At 34.0% G+C, this 26,857-nt stretch overlaps 1 protein-coding gene across 2 annotated transcripts in view; it reads left to right on the plus strand.

Annotated features, from left to right (window-relative positions):
* Window positions 1-26,857, plus strand: part of LOC145256463 (uncharacterized) — a 167,544-nt gene that overhangs the window by 94,842 nt on the left and 45,845 nt on the right. The window lies entirely within an intron of this gene.

The raw sequence follows: 26,857 nt of genomic DNA on the forward strand, positions 1-26,857 counted from the left end.
ATGGTATAATAAAATTATGGGGGTGTTCGTTCGCACCTGACCTCCATAAAATGGCAATGTCACAAAGTTTCACAAGGTTTTTTTAATATAGATCCACAGAATATTATGATAAGTGTTTCAGTGTGGACAGGTATGGTATAATAAATTCTGGGGTTTATCTATTTTATTTTTACTTTCATCATATTTTGCTTTGGTTTTGATACCTCCAAATTTACAACCCTTCTATTTCATAACCTATCATACTATCATAAATCAGTCCATTTTCTGTAGGCTGTTTTTGAACCCAGTCAACGACGGGTACTTTTGCTAGTATATATATATATATATATATATATATATATATATATATATATGAACTTGAGTTTCTCCAGCTATAATCGAAACCAAAACTTATAATTTTACCAAGAATTTTCATTGCAAGAAATGGAAGGTCATAACAATCACTTGGAAGAGAAAAGATGTAAACGTGACACAAAATACCACATACGTCATCGTATCATTGTAGTGTTTGAATATATGGTTAAGCGGCAGTTTAAGTCATTTAGAACTGCTTTTAAGCTTCACCACTCATTTGTCAAATTTCAAGCAATTAGTTTATAGATCGCCTCAGCTATATTGTGAAATTTTTTTCGATTTTCGTTCAGTAAAACAAGTTATGAAATTCAATCGTAAAAAAAAAAACGTTTTTTTTTTTTTTTTTTTTTTGACTGATTTCCATAGCAACCACATCGCTTCAGTGACTACCCCTCTCACAAAAATGAAAGTAACAAGTGAAACAGAATGAAAGCATGAAAGGGAGGTAATTGGAGGGATTTTATTGAAAGCAGACGAGTGACATAAATTGTTATACGTGCATGTTATATTTATGGGGGGGAGGTAAAAAATAAGATTGAAATTAAACAAAGAACAAGTGAATTTACTGGAAGCCTGGAAAAAAATCATGGATTACAATAGAAAAATGCGAGCATGAAAATTAATATGGTTAAGCTTAAACATGGAAAAGTAAAGGACTAGTTGTTTAAACTGGAAAAAAGGAAAGATTTTCTAGTAAAAAAAATATAAGTTTATAACTTAAAAAAAATTGCAGCATCAAGATTTTTTTAAAATTCAATTTATAACATTATATAATCAATTCTTAATGCTGTTGTGATTTGGCGTTTTTTTTTTAATTTTTTTTTTATGTAAGCGTTGTTTAAATTTTACAATAAAATACGTTTATAAGGCAAATTACAACGAACAATGCTTCTATCACGGAAAACACAACTGTGACTTTCATATCACGTGCGCTGAACGTATTCTTGCGGCATTTGAAAATAACACCGCGGACAAACAATACGTGGACTCTTTACTAATCAAAGTACTCATTAAGTGAGCTTGAAAGCCAATCACAACGTATTAGGAAAATAAACAAATATTTTACTTGTTTGAAATTTATAATAAATATATTTCAGAGGTATACTCCATCTTCAGTATGGTTTCTGTTTCTTCCTTGCCATGTTGTAAAGTTGAAAATCTGTTTGTAATGAGCCGTGCGTTGTATGTTGAAACTGTGCATAGGCAACGCGAGAATAACGTAAAACCCTTGACGTTATTCTCATGTTGCCTACGCACTTTCAACATTTCAAAATACAACCGCTAAGATACAATGCGCGGCTCATTACAGACTTTTCTTTCAACTTCACAACAAAAAGAAACACACTGAAGATGGAGTTTAGCTCCGAAATATTTATGAATTTCAAACAAGTAAAATATTTGTTTATTTTCATGATGTTGCATTGTAATTTGGTTCATAAACGTATTTCATATATATTTTATTTTAATAATTTTAATTGTTTACAAGGGTGTTATCACTTCAAGTCCTGAATGCCACTCTAGGATAAGGCTTTACAAAAATCTAGTAGATTCTGTGTGTGTGTGTGTGTGTGTTTCAGTATTTAAACACCGCTTGTTTGCTATGTTTCCACGCTGCATGAACATTGGTATAATTAAAAAAGACAATTGCTCCACACGTATGGACAAATGTGTGAACACATTACACGCATACATAAACATTGTTTTTACGTAAATAACTCCCATCAATTAAAATCATTATCCTAAATTGCTTTGCCTTTGTTTTACACGCAAGTTTCATTTTATTGACAATCAAACGGAATTCAATAAATCTGTAAAAGAATAAATAAAACAAACATGCTTCAATTATGTTTACGGAAGGATGGTGGACATTCAGACACACACGCACAGACACAATGGTGAGTCACAGGAAACGGATGTTTTTTAGAACGCTCCTTGCTCTCCTTGATTAAGGGATAGGGAGTCGGGAAGGTAATCTTTAAGCCTACTTAAAATTTTTGTTGAAATATTCGCAAAGTTTTTTCTTAAAAACATCAGGAGCTGCTAGAAAGGACTTGGCCTGCCTTTATAGAGTTCAAAATAGACTTCGTAGCCTCGTAGATGTCCTTTTCTCTTCCTTGCAACCTCTATATCACAGAAGAGATGTTGCGAGTTTGTCTCTGATGTATCGTTATTTTCATGGAAAGTGTTCGACTGAGCTTCAATCTATGGTCCCCCCTCGCCAAACTTTCACAAGAAACACTTGTCTAGCTGTAAACACTATCAATAATTCCCCCCACTCTTTATCTGTGCCTAAACCTAAATGTAGATTCAATGAACAAAGCTTCTTTCTTAGAACTGCACACTTGTGGAATTGTCTTCCGTTTTCCTGCTTTCCGGCTGACTACAATATGGTTGTCTTCAAGTCTAACGTAAATAAGTTTTTGATGAACCGTTCCATATAAGTTGTCAAATTTAACAAATTTTCATTACTAATGATTACTATATTGTCCAATTTCTACTGTACACTCTTTAACCCTTATCCTTGAGTGGCCTCTTGGCCTTGATAATGTGGTGATGCCTATGTAAAAAAAAAAAAAAATCAGTTTCCTGTGATTCACCACACACACATATAGATATATATGATGAGGTATATAGTTTACTTGTCCTACACCCCTAATTGATGTAACATCCACATTGCTTAAACAATTAAATCTATATGCGCTAGTACATATTTTGTCATTTTATTCATCTTCTACATAAGCTCCAAACCAATTTGAGCTTTGCATTATTCCAAAAGTCTCTTAACGAATTTCTCTAATTCTTTTAATCTCCCCATATATTTATAAAGCTGAACGTCTGTGTGTGTCTGGCCACGAATAGGCTCCTATATGGTTGACTATTATAGAAAACTGATCACATATCTAGATAGATGTATCTAGACACAGGAATGGGTATGTTTGATCTGGCATAATTATGATTCATTAAAATTGTGGGGTCTGCGTATGCGCCTGGTCCACAAAGTATGGAAATAAAAAAATTAAAAAAACGTTTACAAGTGTTTTTGATATAGATGTACATAATACTTTGAATAAATATGGTATAATAAAATTATGGGGTGTTCGTTCGCGCCTGACCATCATAGAATGGAAATATGTCACAAAGTTTAACAAGGATTTTTAATATAGATCTACAGAATATTGTGATAAGTGTTTCAGTGTGAACAGGTATGGTATAATAAAGTCTGGGGTTTATCTATTTTATTTTTACTTTCATCATATTTTGCTTTGGTTTTGATACCCCCAAATTCGAAGTTCTCTTTACAACCCTTCCTTTTCATAACCTATCATAAATCAGTCCATTTTTCTGTAGGCTGTTTTTGAACCCAGTTAACGACGGGTATTTTTTATATATATCTATAAAAGTGAACGTGTCTGTCTGTCTGTGTGTGTGTCTGTCTGTCTGTCTGTGTACATTTCCCTACGCAATAACTCTGTCAATTTTTAGTCTATAGACTCGAAATTTGAAATACCGGGTACTGAGATTTGGGAAAATCGATGTGATGGGTGTCAGCCAGAAATTTGGCTGTTAGGGGTCAAATTTCAACGATTTGACCTTTAAGAACTCTACCAAACTCCTCCGACAATTTTGGGTCTAGACACTTGAAATTTTAGATATAGGTTCCTTGAACATGGATCTAACTTAATAAAGTGATTTGAGTCCGAAACAATACATTTTAAGGGGTCATAATAGGGGTCAAAGTTTTAAAAAATTAACCATTTGTTTTTTGTTTTTTTGCTTTTTTTGCACAGCATACACCTCCAAACACCCGAGCAAGGGGTCAAAGTTCAACGATTTGACCTTTGAGAATTCTACCAAACTCCTCCGCCACTTGTGGGTCTAAACACTTGAAATTTTAGATATAGGTTCCTTGGACATGGATATAACTTAATAACTTGATTTGAGTCCAAAACAATAAATGTTAAGGGGACATAATAGGGGTCAAAGTTTAAAAAAATTGACCGCTTTTTCTTTTTTTTTTTTTTCTCAACATACACCTCCAAACACCCGGGCAACGCCGGACTGAAATGCTAGTGTGTGTATATATATATATATATATATATATATATATATATATAGCTTAAGGTTGATAGACATTTACAAAGAGGATATAGTAGCCCTACACCTGTCCAATTTTACTTTGAATCGCTGGTTCATTGGTGCAACATAGATATTGCCAAGTTTGCAGCAAAGAAAGTAGCTTCCCTCTACCAGGCTAGAAAACTTCACATACCTGCTTGTATCCTATATCTCTAGAAAGTCATATCTAGGCTTGTGCACAAACCAGATATGATGCGCGCGAAACGATGCTGGTTGTTTAACGTTGGACCCGGTTGTTACGGCATACTGTCTGGCTTTTACTGCGATTGGTTGCTTTTGCGGTGCATGCCTTTTTGTAGGTTTCAAACCGGCTCCAACGAAAGCTGTCGAAAAAATATTTTTTGAATTCGCTTTCTTCGTAATCTGATTGGACAAAAAAAAAAAAAAAAAATCTTTGTCAATGAGGTGCTTTGGAATACGTCCGCGTGAAGAGGCAGTTTTAGTTTTGTGCACAGAAATTGTGTGGGTATAGACAACAGCTGTACGCGTAACTGAAACGTTCTTTGTACAACCACTTTTAATATTTGTAGCTAGTTGCTACAATTGGACTTCGGGCCAAGATCAAAGTGTAGTATCTTTTCCGGCAGATACTGCAAGCAAAGACCCTATGTGGGGGCGACCCCACATATAAGACCTTGGTCAATGTAGGGGCAACCCTTCATACCAATTGTCACTATCCCATTTCCCCTTAACTCCTCACTTTAAAAATCGGCCTTGTGCCTAATTTGCTCGGTGGGGGAGCAAATAAATACCATCTGTTCCGACAGATACTGCAAGCAAAGACCATATGTGGGGGCGACCCCACATAAGACCTTGGTCAATGTAGGGGCAACCCTCCATACCAATTGTCACTATCCAGCTCCCCTACTCCCCGGGGAGTTGGTCCCTATTTCCCCTTCACTCCTCACATTAAAAATCGGCCTTGTGCCTAATTTGCTCAGTGGGGAGAAAATAAATACCTCAAAGTGTAGTATCTGTTCTTCAGATGTTGCACTTCAATTTCTTGTTCTCTTTTGGCGAAGGAGCAGTCCTTCACGACCGAGACATTTTTGTACCTTTTTCTCCACGTTAAAAAAAACAACCCTGGTGTCTAACTCTGTCTCGTGGGGAGGCATTGTGAATAGGTACAATATGAACTCGTACAGTTCCTTTTTATATAATAGTCGAGATAATGATACCATTTTAAACTGAAGCTTGAAGAAAAAAATTATTTTAAACTTTTACCCGCAGACGGTCCCACACTTGAATTTAACTCCTTATAAACGCGTAGACGCATTAAAAAAAATCTTGTCGGTTTCGTTGCGTCATCGGTTTTTGTATTCTTTGTGTGAAATGTACGTATGCAAACACGAGTTTGAAAATATATAAGTATAATTGATGAATACGTTTTTGTTGATTCTGAAATATTCGTGATTTGTCAAATCTATCCGGATATCCGTCAACCTAAATGAATACTAATAACGCTTTTGTTGGTTGACGTCAGTTTCAAGCTTAACCCGCAGAATTTCAAAACTCCTTTGTGTATGTTTTCTTGGGTGCGAGTAGTACGGTAATTCACAGATGCAGTGGGTGATAGAATATGATCAAGGCTACCGAGAGTGAAGGCCAATGAACATGACATCGTGGCGTCATTACCAGATCAACATGTAGGTATGTGATGCCTAGTTTCTTGGGTTCAACCACGTGACCACGCTAATAGACATAAAAAATATTTTTCGTTGCCTCTTACATAATGGCTGTTATAATTTTTAGGTAGGTAGTTCAACCGTGCATGTAGTTTATTTTTTTTCTAGAGAACAATTCTCTATTTGGATAATTATATAATTGCAATAATTGCACATTAAGATAATTTTAATCTAACAAATTATAACAGTAAATGAACTTGTTTTTGAAATTTTCTTATGTCTATCGAAGAAAATCGAATTAATTTTAGTCTTTAAACTGCAAAACAATTTTTATGAGAATATCTTTCAGTCCGTTCTTTTAATAAAACTTTTCATTGAGTATTTGAAAATATTTTAAAGTTAGAAGCATTTTTCACGACAGTTTAAATATTTAAAACTAAAACGATCGATGAATTTAATATTTTAGCACCGGGCGTAATTTATTCCTTTGAAATATATTTAAAACTTAATTTGTTTTTATAACATTTCAACTGTAAATAATTTACTTGACTGAAATGGGAAATGAAATAGAAAATTCTATGTTCTCTATGGAGACATACGAACACAAATTCGTCTTAAAAATTCGTTAACTAATCAGATTTAAAGTTTTGATATGAACTAAAAATAAAGAGTACATTTAAATTTTAGTTTTACATTTTCTGGTTTTATCTTATAAATGGGTACTTCACGGAATGTGGACTCTGTGTAAAAGGTGTTTTTATTTTATTTCATTTTAATTTATTTTCTCCACTAAAGATTTTTATTTTTAAAATTTTTTCTTAAATATTAATATAATGCTTTTGCCCCCCCCCCCTCCCCCGGCCTCAAATAGTACTAACAAAAAGTTTTTGATTAAATAAACCAAAGAAAACCTTTCGCGCATGCGCTTTCAGGGAGCAATCATTAAATAAAAACACCGTTTATGCGGGGGGGTCCACGTTCCCCCCTCCCCCTGCGAAGTAAGAGTAAATGTATGCGCCCTGCTAAAATAACATTTAGAAAGATTCTTAACAGGGGGTGAGGCTTTCTAACTATTCTGCACTTTCACCTAACAATTTAATGAAAAATCCCATAAAAATTTAATTTAACTTGAAAATCCTATCTAAAATATAGCATGGTGCGTACACTGCACAAGCACCATTATTATTATTATTATTATTATTATTATTATTATTATTATTATTATAATAAAAAACAAAAAAAAAAAACTAGATAACATCGACTGGCACCACATCAATTAGTTGTGAAGGGTCAGGGAGGATGAGAAGATCGTGGTTGGAAAGTACTAACCAGATCTCGACTGGAAGTGTGCAGTTCAAATCTGGTACCTTGAGGAGGGGGTGGCATTTTGTTACCCAAACCTCAGAAAACCCCAATGGCTGATGCCAACAAGAAATCAATGGCAAACGGCTGTTGCAATAACGTGCAATCATCTGCACGAGTGGAGAACACTGGAAATCTGGGGAGACTTGTCGCGTTGTCCCCAGGGAACACCATAGGTTACTGTCGGTGAGCGATCACTGATGGCCTGTGAGACAACTTGTAGTGAGTGAAATAATAATGTCCCCCTCCAAAATTCACTCACACTGATTTAATATGGTAGATGTTTACTAAATTTTCTTGGTTTTTAACCCATGTTCACATCACGGTAAGATTATTTCTTTAGTTATGTGAACTTCATTTTCGTATTCATGTATTCTGCACGGATATGAAAATGAAGGCTGTGGTAGAGTATAGGATTCCTAACCATGTAACTGATGAAAATATGCTACACAATTTGATGAAAAACATGGGGAAAAATGGCCTTATGAGAACAGAAAACCAAAAGTTTACATATAATCTTGTAGAGAAAAATCCAGCTTCCCAATAAGGGGCACTCTGGATAGGAAGAAAAATAAAAACTTTTAGTCGTGAAGAATTTCTTGTCCACCGACCGAGAACAGAAAAGGTGAAGTGTAGCATCAAAACAGATACTACACTGTGATCTTGTCCCGAAGGCCAAGAATTGTTTGTGTTTAATATATTTAATTGTTTGTTCCCTAAATTCATAATTCAGTATTAGATTGTATATTGCTTTAAAATTACATAATTTTACATAGATGATATTTATATTAATATTTATATCTTCTATCTATCTATCTATCTTCTATCTATCTTCTATCTATATAAATAAAATGAACTCATTTTTTCCCGTGGGATTTTGACATTAATAGGATTAAAAATCAAGATATTTCATGCAAATATAATATGCACAAACGGCAGAACAATATCTGAGGTGTGTTATAGGCTTATTATTTCTCAAATTCCTCGATAATCTTAGATTTCTATACTTTTTCTGCTGAGAAGTCACGGCCAAAATCGGTTAAGATCAATGGAAGTGGTAAAATATTTTCTCTCTAATAAATTCCTCTTCCCCCTGCCACCACTTAACACCGTTTGGGGATCGTTCACAAGGAACAGTTGAGAAGAGAACACCGGTTTGGCTTCGTAGTTCTTTCATGTGAAGTGATTTAAAATCACTAAACTAAGCTGCAGTGCTCTGTGGCGTAGTGGTTAGGGTGCTGGACAATTCACATTATATTTTCACGTTCGCGCTGACCTACCATAGTGTTTTTTTGTTTTTTTTCCCTAAACAACTGGAATGGACTTTTCTTGGTGGCCGAACTGTTAACGTTGCAGATGTTTTTTTTTGTTTTTTTTCTTTTTTTTTTCACTTTATTTTCCTACTTTTACTCATGACTCCGGGTTTGATCCTTCCTACTTACCTACCATAACATTTTTTACCCCCCCCTCGTCCCGGAAACAAACCGCTAGTATATGAATAAAGTTCAGTTTCATTATTAATCGAATTGCGTTCCTCTTTTTAACATGTTTTAATGCTCTTTTTAAAAAAGATGCCCTCATAGTATCAACGGTAACAGTTTGACAAATCTTACCTACATTGCCTGCAGGCATTTTTAAGTTAACAGGCCTTCTTCCTCTCGGTGGCCTCAATGATTCATGGAGCCGAGCCTTGTATTTATGAAATACATTTTGTTAGTTTAATCAAGTGATGTGGAAAAGATTTGGGGTTAGATTATAGTTGCAACGGAGCTGACTTTCACAAAAAACACTCGTCTGGCTGAAACCACTATCAATAATTTCCCCCACTCTTTATTTGTGCCTAAACCTAAATGTAGATTCCATGAACAAAGCATCTTTCTTAGAACTGCACTCCTATGGAACTCTTCCACTTGCCTGCTTTTCAACTGATTACAATATGGTCATCCTCAAGTCCAATGTAAACAAGTTCTTGATGAGCCATCCTTAAGTAATCCAAATTTCCACTAATGATTACTATGACATGTTCCCATTGACTACTGTACACGCATTAACCCTTATCCTCGAGTGGCCTCCAGGCATAGATAAATGGTGACTCCTTTGTGTGTAGTAAAAAAAAAAAAAAAAAAAAAAAAAGCGCGGACACGCCTATGAAATGACATTACTGGTAGAGAAAAAAGCTATAAAAAAACTATCATGTTAGAGACGTGGGTGACGTCACGTTCGAAACGGGCATCAGAAGACGAACACGTTCCGAATCATTTTATTCGGAGGGGGGGGGCGGAAATAAATATCGTTGTTACAACACGATAATTGAATTATTCTTTGTCTTGGTCTCCTTTGCGACATAGACTGCGTACAACGTGTGGGTCCCATGTGTAAACGTCTGTGTACCATGTCACATAGTTGCTGCTAGAGTTTAATAAGGCGGGACATCTTATAACGTCTGACTATATATATATATATATATATATATATATATATAGTCAGATCAGGAAATGGTTGAAAAATGACAACCTTTACATTGTCTCCTCGTTCATAGAAAAGAATTCGGCTTTTTTTTTTTTTTTTTAAATGGAAATCGCCACTTGATATAAGGAGCTAAAAAATATGATAACTAACTAAACTAGCCACCAATGTTTTAGATGGCTAAGTTCCGACCCAGAAAACACCAATCCTTTCCCATTTGCCAGAAACATTGTTCATGGAATGTGAGAACTAAAGGACATAAAGTAAACTCAAGGAATTTCAATTTTGTGGCATTTGTGATTTTGGAATTTAAAATCTGCAGTCATTAGTAGAGCTATGGCAACGGAATATTCTTTTCATTGTTGTTACTAGAGTATATATTCGACACAGTTAATCAACCGAGAACCACATCATTAGGTGTGTCAGAAATTTCGTGAAAAATATTGAATAATTCCACCCCTGTCTTTCCAAACTTATAACTCCTCGAAAAATTCAAGCCCGAATTTTTTTTTTTTTTTTTTTTTTTTTTTTTTTCAATTAAAGGAGCAAGGACCAAAGTTTCATTAAAAAAAGTTTTAAACTTAGGACTTTACAGGTAAATTTCTAAAAAAAAAAAAAAAAAAAAAAAAAAAAAAAAAAAAAAACACTACTTATTTGTTTTAAATTTGAATATATTATTTATTGATCTTTTATCTTCAATTTGTGATATAACACTTTGAGTAAATTTACTTTTTTTAAATAGACATTTGAAAATGGGGGGGCGTGAATTTAAAAAAAAAAACGTTTGTCTAAAATATATTCGGTTTATTGGAAAGAGCATAAAATTTCACATTGACTCTGGAAATATCGTAAAAATAGAATCAATAGAAAAATTTTGACAGATTTTTAAAGTTTAAAAATTGAAAAATACTGAACTCGTAAAATTCAATTAATTTTATTACTGTTTTTTTTTTTTTTTAAATATTTCTATTACTTTTTATACAACTTTAATAGTTTATTTTGGAAGTATAATCCATAACGAAAATAAACAACCCACTTTCAAAAGAGAAATTACGAGTTTTTTATATTTTATTCGCAGTTTTGTGTTAGGGATGTCAAAAATTCCTACAAAAATTCTGATACACCTACAACATCACTCTATATAAAAGCATATAAGATATCAACGGATACACACTCCGGAGTCAAAACAAAAGAATATTCTGTTGTCCTAGCCTTAGTTATAGTTATTTTGGCACTTTAATCTTATAAACTTCACTGTCTGTTTGTCTGTCTCCATTTTTTTTTTTTTTTTTTTTTTTTTTCGAATTGTATCTTCTCCGAAACCGTAGGTCGCAGAATGATACAAGACAAATGATTGCATTTTTTGTCGACCGTTCTTTTCTGGGTCTTTAGCCAATTAAAATAGTTTTTAAGGCGTAAAAAAAACGAGGCCAAACTTGAAAGAAGTTATAAATTGCCAAGCGTAAATCAACTAAAACTACTCTTATACGCATGCGCAAATCGTGATACATTTTGTACATTTATCTTAGTTTATTTTTAACGATTTCATGTTTGAGTGACGATCGTCCAGTGGTAACGTCATTAGCTTTTTAATGCTAGTTTTGCTATCGGGTTTTAAAAGATATGTATTTTACGAGCGGGGAAATGCCGGGCGCCCCCTTCGCTAGTATATTATATAACAGGGCTCTACATTGCGAGTGAAACAGTCGCATTTGCGATTGATTTTTCAAGGTGGCAACTAGAAATAATAAAACGCTTCTTTTTTTTTTTTTTTTTTTTTTTTTTTTTTTAAACAATCTTCCAGTGCAAAAATTTTCAACTTATTTTTTATTTTTTTTATTTTTTTAAAATAAATCAAACAAAGTCAAATTATTTAAACAATAAGAGTTAATAGAACAATATATTTTTTTTTTTTTTTTTAAATGAAGGTTGTTCAAAAAACATCTTAAGAAATAGAAATGTTTATTCCTTCTAATCTCAACATAAAATTCAGTGCATATTAAGAATTACACTTAAAAAAAAAAAAATACGAAAGATTTTATGATGTATATACTCGTCACGGAACGAAGATGTCATATTCTAACATTTTTGTGGATTTGGCTAGTAACTGTTCTATTTGGCTAGTAAACAAAAATATTTAGTTGTCAAAGGTCAACTTAAGACACATTCATCCATAGAACCCTGTATAAGTATGTAATACAAACGCACATCGCTATATCTACTTATATGTGAGAGTCAAATAACAGAAAAATACAGTGAATTAATCCTTTATCACCAAATTGTACTTTCAAGTCGCCTTTCAAAAAGGAAACATTTCTTTTGGCTTGTCAGCCTAACGGGTTTCCAAAGTACAAATCTATGAATGGTTCAATAAGTGCGTTTGTATTACATACTTATACAGGGTTCTATGGATGAATGTGTCTTAAGTTGACCTTTGACAACTAAATATTTTTGTTTACTAGCCAATGCGACGAAGGCCATCAACTCCCCATATTTCCTCCTATAACACAGAACAAGCTAGGTAACATACAAATATCCGTGCATGAGGTCGCCAAGCTAATAAAAAACCTAGATTCCAGTAAAGCAACTGGCCCTGATGGCATCCCAATTATAGTGTTAAAAAAGCTTCAACCAGAACTTGCTCCCATACTTACGAAACTATTTAAGCGCTGCCTTAAGGAGAAGTGCTTTCCGACCCCCTGGAAGACCTCATCAGTTTGCCCTGTATTTAAGAATTCAGGTGATAAGTCATCTCCCTCTCAGTACAGACCAATAAGTCTTCTCTGTGTTATGAGTAAGTTGCTGGAATCAATATTAAATAGAGAAATAGTCAACCACCTCAGCAGGAATAACCTTTTTAGTGACACACAATATGGTTTCCGCTCTGCAAGATCTACCGCAGATGTGCTGACGGTTATATCCCACAGGATTAGTGAATCTCTTGACAAAGGCTTCCTTTCTAGGGCAATTGCTCTTGACATATCAAAGGCCTTTGACAAAGTATGGCATAAGGGTCTACTTCACAAGATTTCCAGCTACGGTATAACGGGAAATGTTTTCTCAATCATTAAATCATTTCTCTCCGATAGGCTCATAAGAGTAGTGGTAGATGGACAAAAATCGGAGGCCTTCAATATAAATGCTGGAGTCCCTCAGGGGTCAATCCTGGGCCCAACTCTCTTCCTGATCTACATCAATGACCTCCCTAAACACATACTTAAATCATTTGTTGACATCTATGCTGATGACACGACCATCTACGGCAACACATCAAAGGCTGTAAATGACGAAGTTCTCTCGGATTCTCTCTCCTCTGATCTCGAGCGCGTGGTTCAGTGGGGGAAGATGTGGCTAGTTACCTTTAATGCATCCAAAACCAAACTCCTATCCTTACATCATCAACGCTCTGATCCCCAGCTTGCATCAATTGTGATGGATGGCTCTCGTCTGGGTGAGGCCCCGTGTTTTGACAAGCTTCTGGGTTTGACCTTTACTCCTGATCTGAAATGGAACACGTACATCAAGTCTGTTGCCAAGGTCGCTGGAAAGATGGTGGGATCCTTCTACCGCTCCAGAAGATATCTCACTACTGATGCAATTCTCTATCTATATAAAAGCCAAGTACGGCCAAGGATGGAATACTGTTGCCATATCTGGGCAGGAGCTGCCAAAAAAAGCCTATCCTGCCTTGACAGAGTACAAAATAGACTTCGTGGTTTAGTGGGGGATGCCCTTTTCTCTACCCTGCAACCCCTCTCCCACAGAAGAGACGTTGCGAGCCTATCCTTGTTTTATCGTTATTTTCATGGCAGGTGCTCGTCTGAACTCCAATCCCTGGTCCCCCCTCGCCAATCTTTCACGAAAAACACCCGTCTAGCTGAATCCACTGTGAAAAATTTCCCCCACTCTATATCTGTGCCTAAATCAAAACGCGGATTTCATGAACAAAGCTTCTTTCTTAGAACTGCACGCCTGTGGAACTCTGTTCCGTCTGCCTGCTTCCCTCTGGACTACAACTTGGATGTCTTCAAGTCTAATGTTAACAAATTCCTAATGAACCGCCCCCCTAATTAAACACTTCATCAAATCTCCTCACTAACGTAATGTACTTGCAATAACCCTTATCCCTGAGTGGCTTCCGGGCCTTGATAAGTGGTGATCACTGTGTAAAAAAAAAAAAAAAAAAAAAAAAAAAATGTTTATGTTCGTGGGTCAGTTGCACGGTAACTTCCGTCACAGGTGGGTTTCATGATTAAAAACATTATTGCATTAAAAAAAACATCTGGCGGTAAACGATTGAGCACCGTTAATATTGGAATACAGATTCAAAACTTAACTATTTAAAAATACCAAACAAATGCAGATGTTTTTATTTTTTCTTCAAAAGATATTTCTATTAATTAAAATCAAATTTTCGATTCAAACAAGAATCCTTGTCAGAATAATCCAAGAGTTTTTATTTTTTCAGGTCATTTTGTCCACGTGTGCCTGTGAGCGAGTCCGTTCCATATAGACTCCAAAACAACTTTTCAAAAATTTCATACAATCGTATTTATGTATCTGGAGTGTTCATAGAAGTTTCGTATCAGAATACCCCTGATCAGTGTCGATAAATGAAGAACTCCGATTAAAGAAAGAACAGACCAATTTTGACCGAAGTAAACACCTTATAAAACCTAACATCACAAGTGCATTTGAGAAGTTTTACCACTGCACAACATTCTGATACAAAACCTATCTAAAATCATTACCAGGCACATAAAGTATCTTCGTGCGAAATTTCATAAAAATTGACTGAGCCATTTTTGAGTCCAGTAACTCAAACTCTTACACACACAGTCCTCTCTCTCTCTCTCTCTCTCTCGTGTGTGTGTGAGGTAGCATGCTGTGCCTCTCACTTGAAACCACACCAAAGACCATAATTGTGGCCAGAAGTTGTTTTCATCACCCTGGGCACATTCTTGTTATTTTTGGCAATCTAGCGATTCACTTTGAGGGTGGTGGCAATGATCTTGTGGTCATAACTTAAATCAGTAGAGAGCATGCATTTTACAGTGGCGCATCTCTAATCTCGGTCACTGAATATTGTGTCACTTTCAGACATGATAAAGCTCCTATCGCTCTTGGGATTTGTATACAACTGGCCAACTACCTGATGTTCTGCAACAAAAAGGTTTTCATCAAACAAATGAAATTTTATATATTATTTAATCAGAATTCATTATTGAGATGAGTATTTATTTATTTATTGCGGACATCTTTATTAGTTGTTGTTTCGCGACGTTTCGGCCAACAATCCCTCTGGCCTTCGTCAGGTGGTAACCGCGACGGGTAGGAACTTTGAATCTCCTAACTGCATTCTCAGCAATCCCTGCCATCTTCGAGACTCGTGGCGCAGTTGATAGACATTGAATCTGTACGGTTCCAGATGAACATTGTCTGAAGATAGCGGTTTCAATCCTACCCGAAGCCGACCAGAGGCTTACTTGGCCAATACGTGGTGAGACTACAACTATGGATGGTAGTGATTGCTGAGAATGCAGTTAGATTCGAAGTTCCTATCCATCGTGGTTACCACCTGATGAAGACCAGAGTAATAGTTGGCCGAAACGTTGTGAAACAACTAATAAAGATGAGAATAATAGTCCGCAATAAATGAATAGAAATGGAATTGTCTTTTCTAGGGCTGCAATTTTATCTTTTCACCCTGTAAATATATATACAGTTAGTGTATGTGTATATATATATATACATACACACACACTAGCTGTACCCTGCCACGCGTTGCTGTGGCTCAAATTGGCACAACAGAAAAAATTCCAAAATGAGAAAATGCATGTTTCTTATAGGTTTTATTTCTCATTTAGTATGGGTACACAGGTTTTGTTCCATTTTTTTAGCTGATAGATTTTGTGGTGTAGCTGTAAACCACACAATTGTGAAGATTGTTCCCTGAGCTTTGTTGATGGTTATTGCAAACGACAATAAAAATTGGAAAGTGCAGTTTCCTAAAGTGTAATGGTGTATCCTGTGGAATCATAGGAATGCATGGAATGAAGATATTCACTCATGAACGGTCCTGTTAAGATTGTTCTTTCTATGATATTGTTTGTTAATTTTTTTTTTTTTTTACTGCAAGCCATGTGCCATTGCAAAGCTTGGATTGGTTGTAATTTCACAATATAATTAGTATGCCAATTTTTGCAGTACATGCGGTGGCACCCCTGGCAAATCTGTTGGACAATTAACCACTTTATCTGCTTCCACAACTGTTGATGGATTTGTATGTGACTACCTTACTTGGAATTTTACGTTGGATAATAGTGTTAAGTTTATGGACATCATTGTATTGAGCTGCAAGAATAGCTCGTTCAAGTGGAATTCGTATAATTTGAATATCTAGAAAACCCTTTTTAACCAACTCTTCTTTTGATGTTATAAAATTACAGAAGTTAAGAATTTTGCCCTTAACTCGGATCAGCCAGCACTTTTACGTATCCAATTTCCCATAAATGATGTGAAAGTTTGTGCAGATTGAGCAGTCTGCAACTGGATACGCATATTTTGAGTCAAGTTTAATGTCTTCACATAGCACTAAAAGTAAAATATTTGAGGCAAGCATTTATTTCATCTGCTGGTGTTCATTGCGGAATTGTAGGTAACATTTGTCTGAAATCTGCAAGCAATATTACTACATTCCCAAATGGTCTGACATTACCATTCTAATCTTGCAAGGACCGACCAAGAGCTTTTTGATTTTTTGCGTGCCCTTTTGCATTCATTTTCGCAATATTTTCCCCATGCTGGATGTTTTCTCATGTTGAACATGAGATTTTTTGAAAAATTGAATGTTTAATAATAGTTTTAAAGTAGAATAAGTAGTTTTTGCACTTGGTAGCAAGGTCGCAGGTATTCTGCTTGCAGCAAGGGTTAAGGCTGTCAGTTTGTCACCGAATGGCTGCCAAAATCTATTTAATTAGAAAGATTTTACCAGTTACTCCTGGTGCCGTTCAAGGTAGCAGTATTTTCCAGATAACTTTAAATCTCACAGTAAGTAAATCAGGTGACTAAAATAGGATTTATCCATGTTTTGACAATTGTATTATTCACTGTAATTTAGGAGACTAAAATAGGATGAGGGATTAGATATGGACAGGATGATATATTGATAGAAGAGTGAGAGAGAAATAGAGAAGGAGATAGGGATAGACAGAGAGTAGTTAGAAATGGGGAGTGAGACAGAAAAGAGGGAGGAGTTAGAGAAAGGGGCTCAAAGAGATGGAGAGGGTGATAGATCGAGATGGAGAGATGAAGAGAGAAACAGAGGGGAGAGAAACAGGGTAAACTACACTTCACCGTTTTTTTCCCTCGATCAGAGAAATCCTCCGAGACTGAGGCAAATTTTATTTTTGTTACTATCCAGAGTACCCTTTTTTTTTTTTTTTTTTTTTGAGGGGGGAGCTAGTTTCCACACATTAGAAACTGACCTGGTTATCTGTACTTTCACCTAACAATTCAATAAACAAAAAAGATTGTAAAACATGACGTTGACAGCCAGATAAAACCGAGCGTTGCCGATATATAATAAAGTTATGTGAAGGAAATGATAAAGTAAAATTTTAAATGTAGAAACAAAACATCAACAGAAAAAACGCAAAACCAAAAACTACCGTTCATTTGTATTTCTAAAATATTTGTAGAAAATGTTATTTATTTATTTATTGTTATTTATTCAAATGAGTAAATTTTAAGCTATTTTTGCAATAATAGCAAATTCGTTAATTTTTACGACTTACCCCAGCGTGCCCCCAACATCCCCATGTTAAGAACGACTTTCGAGGTTTGGGGGCTGTTTAATCCGAAAGCCATTTTTAACATGGGGAGGTTAATGTGTTTATAATACGCTGTGGAAAGTCGTAAAAATTAACCAGCAACTTTCTTGTTAAAGTATGTTTTTTATAGTTTAGAAAAAGTCAAACAAACTTTTTGTTGCAAGTATTAAAACAACAAACAAAACTGGTGTGTATATATATAAATAAATCTATATATATAAAAATGTAACTCTTGGTTCGTTCGCAATTAATTGTCTAAAAAACCACTGGACGGATGGCTTCCACGTTTTGGTATAATATGTTTACTATATCCATGTGTGTTTTTATATATTTCTTTTTAATTATAATATTATACTTAATTTTTCTATGATAAATGGGTGTTGTTCTTTGTACCGAGAGGCCATGTTTTTTATTTAGGGACAATTATTTATTACCGCTTCCTGTCACGTGACCAGTGTTACAATTTAGCGGTTTTCCTACTAGATCTGGAGATTTCGTTTGCAATCTAGTGGGGAATTCTAGAAAATCTGGAGATATTTGGCACCCACACATCCGCATTAGATTATTAAAAAATAAAGAAAAGCGCTTGAAAATACTTTAAAACATAAAATAAACTCATTCATGTAAGTAAAAAAAAAAGTAGCATTTATTGCCTTTGGTAACAATTATTTATTGATTATTTGTTTTGTTTTTCACCTTTTTTTTTTTTTTTTTTTTCGACTAACCATTCTTAAATCTCACTATAAAATCGATTTTTCCAAGTACATTTTAGGTGGGTGGGGGAGCATTCCAACCTCCGAAGTTTAGTTTAAAATACGATCTAAAAGTGTAAAAAGCAAGAAACAACAGCAAAAAAAAAAAAAACTTATACCAATACAGTAGAATTTAATCATCTACCAACCTAAATACTTTTAATATGCTAAAACAAAGTTTTTTTTATTTTTCTAATTTCAAAATATGTTGCACCATTATTGTGATGTTTAATTTGCAGTATATTTCAATTTAACTTTTATTATAAAAAGTTTGAGTTTATGATTTGTTTCCTGCAAAAAAAAATACCCTCTCTGAAAAAAAACGGGCAAAACTAGCTGATAAAATATGTAAGCCTTCTGGGGAGCTAACCGCTTCAATATAATTCCAGAAACATAGTGAGAAAACACGGAACATTATGGAGGTTTTTTTCTTTTTTTTTTTCTGGTGAGGGGGGGGATTAGCGATTTTTGAAAATTTCAGACGATAAGTTAAAAATCTAGCGATTTTCTGGACATTTCTTTCTCCTGATCTCGTGGGTTTTTTTAAATCTCAGTTGACAACATTGCATCACTAAAAAAACACTACAGGCTTAATGTAAACAGAATGTGTTTACAATATCGGTAAATTTTCAATGGGTTTAATTACATGATTATTGATAATGTAACCATGTGATTGAACTTTAATTTAAATTAACCACACGTGGTCGCTTGATAGGTACACACAAAATGAATGCCGACGCTCAAAGTGTATACACATTTTGACGCCTCCCTTTACTTAAAAATTCACCAAAAATCAGGAAATTAACGAATTTTAATGAAAATTGCAGTATTTTTCAAATGATGATCGCAGAATATAATGAACTAATTATTTTTACTTAACTCTTAGTGAAAATATTTTATTTTGTTTAAACAAAAATTACCTTTACTAAAGTTATGGTTTTCAGTAGTAAATAAAAAACGCAAGAATTTATTTTTGCTTTTTTTAAAACATCGTAATTTGTAACAATAAAAAATAATTTTTACAGTAACATTACGGAAAAGCCCCTAAAGTCCATATTAATTTATTCGATATAACTCGAAGAAAAATGAATTCTCGCATACTATTCAGGAAATTAAAGATTCAATTAGATTCTTATTTCAGTCACCTAAATTATTTAGGGTGAAATGAGTTTAGGAATTTATAACCAAACCTAAATATTTTTTTTTTTTTTTTTTTTTTTTTTTTTGGTAAATACCCAGATACGCTACTACAGAACACCGACCACTCAAATTTGTTTGGGGGGGGGTGATGTTGGGGCGTCCCCCCCCCCCCGCTCGTGCCCCCAATGTACAAAGTAAAATCTTCGGAAAATGTTAAATGGTGTTCTAATTGGTAAATGTCGGTGCGTTACTTACGGAAAATTTGAAAATTCGATGTTCCAGGTAAAAAAAACAACAGATAAATTACCCCCCCCTACTCCAACTTAGTGTGCTTTCCTTTTTCTTATTTTATTTCTTTTTCAGCTAATTTTAAATTTTCCACCCAAAAAGCGCTAAAATGTATTTTTGAAAATTAGAAAATTCTATGTCCTGGAAAAAAAAAAATCCCCTCCCCCCAACGTAGTTTGCTTGGTGAAGCCGTCGTTTATGCTACAGCATGCATGCGCGTAGCATAAACGGAAGCTGCAAAATGGTGGAAAGAAGTTTGTGGGTTCAGGGGTAAATACCATGCAAACGGTAAATTTGCCCCAAGTTTGACTATCAGATTCGTTGTCAGCGACCTCAATTACCTATAAAAAAACAAATTAGAGTGGTCGGTGTTCTGTAGTAGCGTATCTGGATATTTACCTTTTTTTTTTCTTGCTTAAAAAATAGCATTAATACAGTAAGTTAGGTAAACTGACTTTTTCATTTAAAAATGGAATTATTTCCCTTTCGTTATTAACTTTAAAAAAAAAATTTTTTTTTTAATAAATATTTTGTTTTATCAACATAAAGTACAATTGTTGAATATTACTGTTTTGATTATATTCGTTTGGGGGGGGGGCACAATTAAAAAAATTAAGAAAGATTAAAATGAAGCGAAATTTAAGTTTCCGTTCCATTTTTACAACTGTAAAACAGTGCATACTCAGCAAGTTTTATCGTAATTTATAAGCATATTGAAACTCTTAATCAACATTTTATTTATTTTTTTGCATAATTAATGATGGAAGTATTTTTCTGTTTATTTTCTTAACATCTGTTAAAAAAAAATAAATAATTTGTACATTCTGTTGAAAAAAAGAATCAAACTTTTCTCTACTTTCACATGTGTTCCATTTTAACAAACTGAGCCACAGCAACGCGTGGCCAGGTACAGCTAGTGTGTGTGTGTATATATATATATATATATATATATATATATATATATATATATATATATATATAGCCAAATGCCGGGGAGGAAGGTGTAAAGTAGGAAAAAGAAAAAAATTAATACAATTTTTATTTATTTTTTTTTTTATAAAAAAAAACAAAAAAAACAAACAAACTGAATAAATCATACTTATCGATATGAAGTCATTAATGAAAGCAGATTCAATATAAACCAGAAGCATTTCCGGTAAATCACCTCGGCTGAAATCGGAACCGAAAATAATGTTGAAAAAAAAACAACTTTTTTTTATATGGTAATATTTTTACTTTTTAATATTTAAAGATAGTTGGGATAGTCATTTTTTCCAAACGACAAACGAACTTGTAGATTTCTAGTTTAGTGAAGTCGAACAAACCAGAAGTTTATATATATATATATATATGGTCTTTCCTCTCTCTCCATTATATAATTATGATAACGATAGATTTATTTTAGTTGTTCCCCCATTTTTTTCCTTTCCAATAGTTTGGTTTTATTTTAGTCATTCCCTAATTTGAATTTGTTTCCTGAAACAAAAAAATTAAAACCCCTGATTCGACTTTTAAAAGTGAGGCCGAAATCCGGTTGACTGATTTTACGCCCTTTTTTTTTTTTTTTTTTTTTTTTTTTTTTTTAAGCTCCATGAATGTATTCCCTCTCTTTTTTTACCATGGACAAAAAAAAAAAAAAAAAAAATCAGTTTTCCTTAACAGCAATAATAGTTTTGTACCCCTAAAAAATGAACTAGCTATAAAAGTGAAATCGTGTGTATACATTTCCTTACCAAATAACTCAATTTTCGGTCTACAGACTTGAAATTTGACATAAGGAGTATTGAGATTTGAGAAAATCATTTTTAATCAATTTTCGACCAGAAATTTGGCTGTCAAAGTTCAACGATTTGACCTTTGAAAACTCTACCAAAATCCTCCGCTAATTTTGTGTCTAAACACTTGAAATTTTAAATGTAGGTTACTTGGACATGGGTCAAACTTTTTGATTTGAGACAAAAACAATGAATGTAAGGGATCAAAATTGGGGTCAAAGTTTAAAAAAAACAAAAAAAAACAATTGACCTCTGTGGTGTCTACCAAATTACTCAGCCAATTTCTGGTCTAAATATTTGAATACATTTTATGTAAAATTTCAAAGATATGGCAAGCTTTTTAATTGGTTTGGGTCGAAAATTTGAGCTGCTAAGGGGTCAAAGTTGAAAGTTGACCTTTGCAGACTCCTGCCAATTTTGGGTCTAAACATTTGAAATTTTAGATGTAACTTGGACATAGGTCAAACTTTTTATCTTGATTTGAGACCTTAACAAATGTTAAGGGTCAAAATTGGAGTTAAAGTAAAAAAAAAAAAAAAAAAAAAAAAAAAAAAAACAACCTCTGCGGTCTCTACCAAATTTCTCAGACAATTTTTGGTCAAAACGTTTTACATGAAGGGTATTAGCACAGAGGACAACTTATGAACAATACATAGAGCCTGAGTAAAGCCGGACTGAACTGATAGTGTGTGTGTGTGTGTGTGTGTGTGACGTAATTCCCCATTGAGGAGTTTTAGAACTACGCTGAGATAGTTTTTTGACCGATCCCAGGTAACGGCAGGTGCCTCGGGAATTTAGGGTGGATAAATAGATATATTTTAATTCATTGTCAAAATGGATATATTTGCTTTTCGTGGGAAAACCGGAGATATTTTGTTATTTGGGGAAAAAACTCAATAACAGGAAATGCGAGGATGTTAGACGAACATATTGTACTGGCTGAGTGATGGCTGATGATCTCAAGGTTATGGGATTTGGTCTTGAATTGGGTCTCAGATCGTTGCATAAGTTTGAAAATTAACACTGTAGATTAGTCTACATGAGTTGTCTTTCTTCCTGCCTGCTGCTTCGATATTCGCTTTCAGTATACCAGATTTCATGTAACAACCTCAGAAGAGTAGACTACACAAGCCAAGAATTCAGATAGACAGGGGTCCTTGGCTACCTTCTCACGAGTGGTGTTACACACACACACACACACACACACACACACACACACACACATATATATATATATGTATATAATCTCATTCTATTGAAACAAGGCCGATAGCCATTAGTCGCATTGAATGAATGAATGTAGGATTGACATGAAATTCTTAAAGACTAAAATGACCGGAAATGGGCTGAAATGACAAATAAAAAGTAAATCACTTAGAATGACTTTAATGACCTTAAGAATGACTTTAATGACCTTAAGAATGACTTTAATGACCTTAAGAATGACTTGAATGCTTAAATAATTTGAATCCTTCAAAAACAACTTGAATGATCTGGAGAATGACTTGAATGGCTTTGAGACTGACTGGTTATAACGTGGGTGATCACTTTACATTAAATTAATACAGAAAAGTGATCCCCCACGTTATATCACAATAAGTACAGCATGTAGTAAGACCAGATACTACACTTTTTTCATGGCTAAAAGGCAAAGAAAAGCTTAAAAAGCTAAGAACAGCATCTATTAATAGACCTTTGATCTTAACCAAAAAGGCCAAGAACAAAAGTTACGGACCGACAGACGGAGTGACTTATAGTCGCTTGCATGCGACTAAAAATTTACGTTAATTAAAAAGTCACATGAGAGTTCAAACCAGATAGTTTTACTTTTGCAGATGTTTTGCAGATGTGCATAGGAATTTGGTGTTGTGTGTGTGCTGGTACATAATACCCTGCCATTTTTAAATATAGTCAAACATTTTAAACAAATAACAGAATTCTATTTTTATTTTACTTTAAAAAAAATTTTTTTCATGATCTTTCTTAACATGGAGATATCTAGGCTTTTTTTTTTTTTTCTGCACTTTCGTCTAACAATTTAATAAACAAGACACTGTAAAAAAAAAAATAAAAAAAAATAACAAGATACCGTCAGCTACGATTTCATTGGTTAAGTGTTGTAGTACTTTAAGAGTTGTTTTAAGACTTGCTTCCTAATACCCTGGAAAACCTCAATATGCCCTGTATTTAAGAATGCACATGATCGTTCATCTCCCTCTCAATGTAGGCTCTTTTGCATCCTGAGTAAGTTGCTGGAATCTGTTAGAAATAGTCAACCACCTCACCGAAATAAGCTTCTTAGTGAAATGCAATATGGTTTCCGTTCTGCTAGATCTACAGATGTTCTTACGGTTATATCTATAGGATAAGTGAATCTGTTGAGGGACACTTTATTTTCTAGGGCAATTGCTCTTGATATATCAACCTTTTGATAGGGTAAGACGTGTCTGCTACACAAGATCTCCAGCTACGGTATAACTGGAAGTGTCTTAATTATAAAATTATTTCTCTGATAGGTTCATAAGAATAGTGATAAACATCTTTTGATTTTAAACTACCAGTAATATTAAAATCGATAGATCATCCCTCGCAAATGTGTGTGTGTGTGTGTGTATATATATATATATATATATATATATATATATTATAAGATAAAATTAAAAGCCAAGAACAATGCGAGATTTTTTTTTTATATAGAGTAAAATTAAATGCAAACAAAAGAAATAAATTTCTTTTTTTTTTGTTGTTTGTTTTTTCTTTTTCACACAAATTTTAACTCTAAACAACAGTAATTTTTTTTTCTGTTGTATTCAATGGTGTTGTAAATCTCAATATATTTCAGACTTATTAGTCCATTTTCAAGAGAAGACAGCAGAAGAGTGTTCAAAATTGGAAAAGTAGCCGCAGAGTTTGCCACGTGATACCGCGAAATATAGAACAAAAAATGACGTTAGGAGAACGTTAAAATAAATCAGTTGATGTTTGAAATACTTGTTGCGTTTGTGAATCAAGGGAGATGACTATTCAAGCAAGGTTTTTTTTTTTTTTTTTTTTTTTAATTATTGTTTTTCTTATGTTTTAAACTTATATTATAAAAGCGGAGCTCAATTCCAGTCTATTGTTTAGTGTGGGAGTATTTTTGGAAATAATTAAAGATTCGAGGATACGAAGTTGACCTACGTTTCTTGAAGAAGCAAGAATGTTGATGTGAAAATCTGGTTCTGAATTAATGCAAGTGCGAATATGTTTATAGAACGACGAAGCAGTAGTGTTTAAGTGCTCTTTAATGCGGTGATGAAGCAATCTGGTAGTGCTTCCGATGTAAGATGCACTGCATTTAGCGCATTGTAGGTCGTAAACAACGTGGTTCTTAAAGCATAAACCTGTGTGTGATATTGGGCAATTAGAGAGTGAACAAGGGGAAGGTGTATGCGATGGATGTTTTCGGTTGAGCTGTTGTCTTAAAGTAGATCCAGTGTGGATGAGTTGAATGTTGAGCCCCTCGCTGCGGATGGCTTTTCGGATTGAAGATGAGATTTTGTCACTGAGGAAGGGTAGTTTTAGAAAACAATTGTTAGAGAAGGGTCGGGTGTTGCGTTTTTTCTTTTTAAGTGAGGATAGGATCGTATTAGGGTAGCCGTTTAGTGAGAGGGTCTGTAGGAAATTTTTAGTGTGTGTATGTTTGTCGGAGATGTTAGTGCATTTGTCTTGTATGCGTGAGATTTCAGCATGTGCGTAGTTTAGTTTGTCCTTGAGAGGTAGCGCAGATTTGAAATGTACGAAGAGGCGTTTGCTGGCGGGTTTTCTGTAGAATTCAGTGCATATGGCACCATTTTTTTTTATTTGTATTTTAAAATCAAGTAGAGAAAGAGATTCCGAAGAGTCTGGGTGTTCTATAGTAAATTTTAAGTTTGGGTCGGCGTTATAAAAAAAAAAACGTATAGGTCGGTAGACAATTAAATTCCACTATTTGGTACAAGTTATTATATATGTTTGTTTTTTTTTTTTGTTTTTTTGTTTGTTTGTTTTTCCCTCCAATTTCTTGACATTTAACTATGCTGCAATTTTTGCAAAATATTCGATTGATAGTAAACAATTAAAAAAAAAAAAATTCAATTTGAAAGTTACATAGATACAAGAAAAACATGCATAAGGTTTTCTCATTACTTTATTGATATAAAGATGGACACTTAACCCCCCCCTTCCTCTTTAAAAAAAAAAAAAACCCTCTTGACTTGAAAAGGAAATGCATTTAACCAAAAACAATCTGTCTATTGTTTACGGTCAAGTGAGTCTTACATGGAAACAAACATTACACACAATATCCTCCATCCTGCTATTAAAAACTTTGAAGCTGAAGTGTTGCTTGCATGTTTGAAGATATCCGCATCAGTTTTAACCTTTTTTTTATGTTGAGGATGAGGCATCCTGCTAGATGCCAGACATTAACCCACTATTTCAGATACTCCAACTGAGGAATCATTTTCAGATTCTGACCATCTCTTTAAGTGCAATTGTTTGTATTTCTCTTGTACTTGGATCACAGGGTATATTTTCCAGGTAGTTTTTGAACTTTTTCGGTTTCTCTTATAATTTATTGGAATGATCTTCCTAAGATTCCAGTTTCTTTTCATGTCGTACATAAGACATTGGTGTTTCGTTATCTTCTCCCTTTCGGCTCCAGCATTACGAACACTGACTTCAACTAGGATTGCTACTTTCTCCTTGTCCCATGTCATTGTCAGTTTTAACAGGTCCATTTTGTAGGTGCGTACCTGTGTTGTATAGAGCTTCCCGGGGAAGAACACTGATTCTGGACAACACCAGTTGACCTTGCTAAGCTAAGAATCGAAATATTGTTTTGGTAAAATAAGTTTAGCTGAAAGTTAATTATGTAAATAGTTAAGTGATGTGTTTATATAGATTTAACTGTAGTTAGCTATAAACATATCACTTAACTATTTAGCTATAAACATATCACTTAACTATTTAGCTATAAACATATCACTGAACTATTTAGCTATAAACATATCACTTAACTATTTAGCTATAAACATATCACTTAACTATTTAGCTATAAACGTATCACTTAACTATTTAGCTATAAACGTATCACTTAACTATTT

The sequence above is a fragment of the Euprymna scolopes genome, chromosome 32, assembly GCF_053919585.1.
Source record: "Euprymna scolopes isolate OS-2025 chromosome 32, ASM5391958v1, whole genome shotgun sequence".
NCBI classification, from domain to species: Eukaryota; Metazoa; Mollusca; class Cephalopoda; order Sepiida; family Sepiolidae; genus Euprymna; species Euprymna scolopes.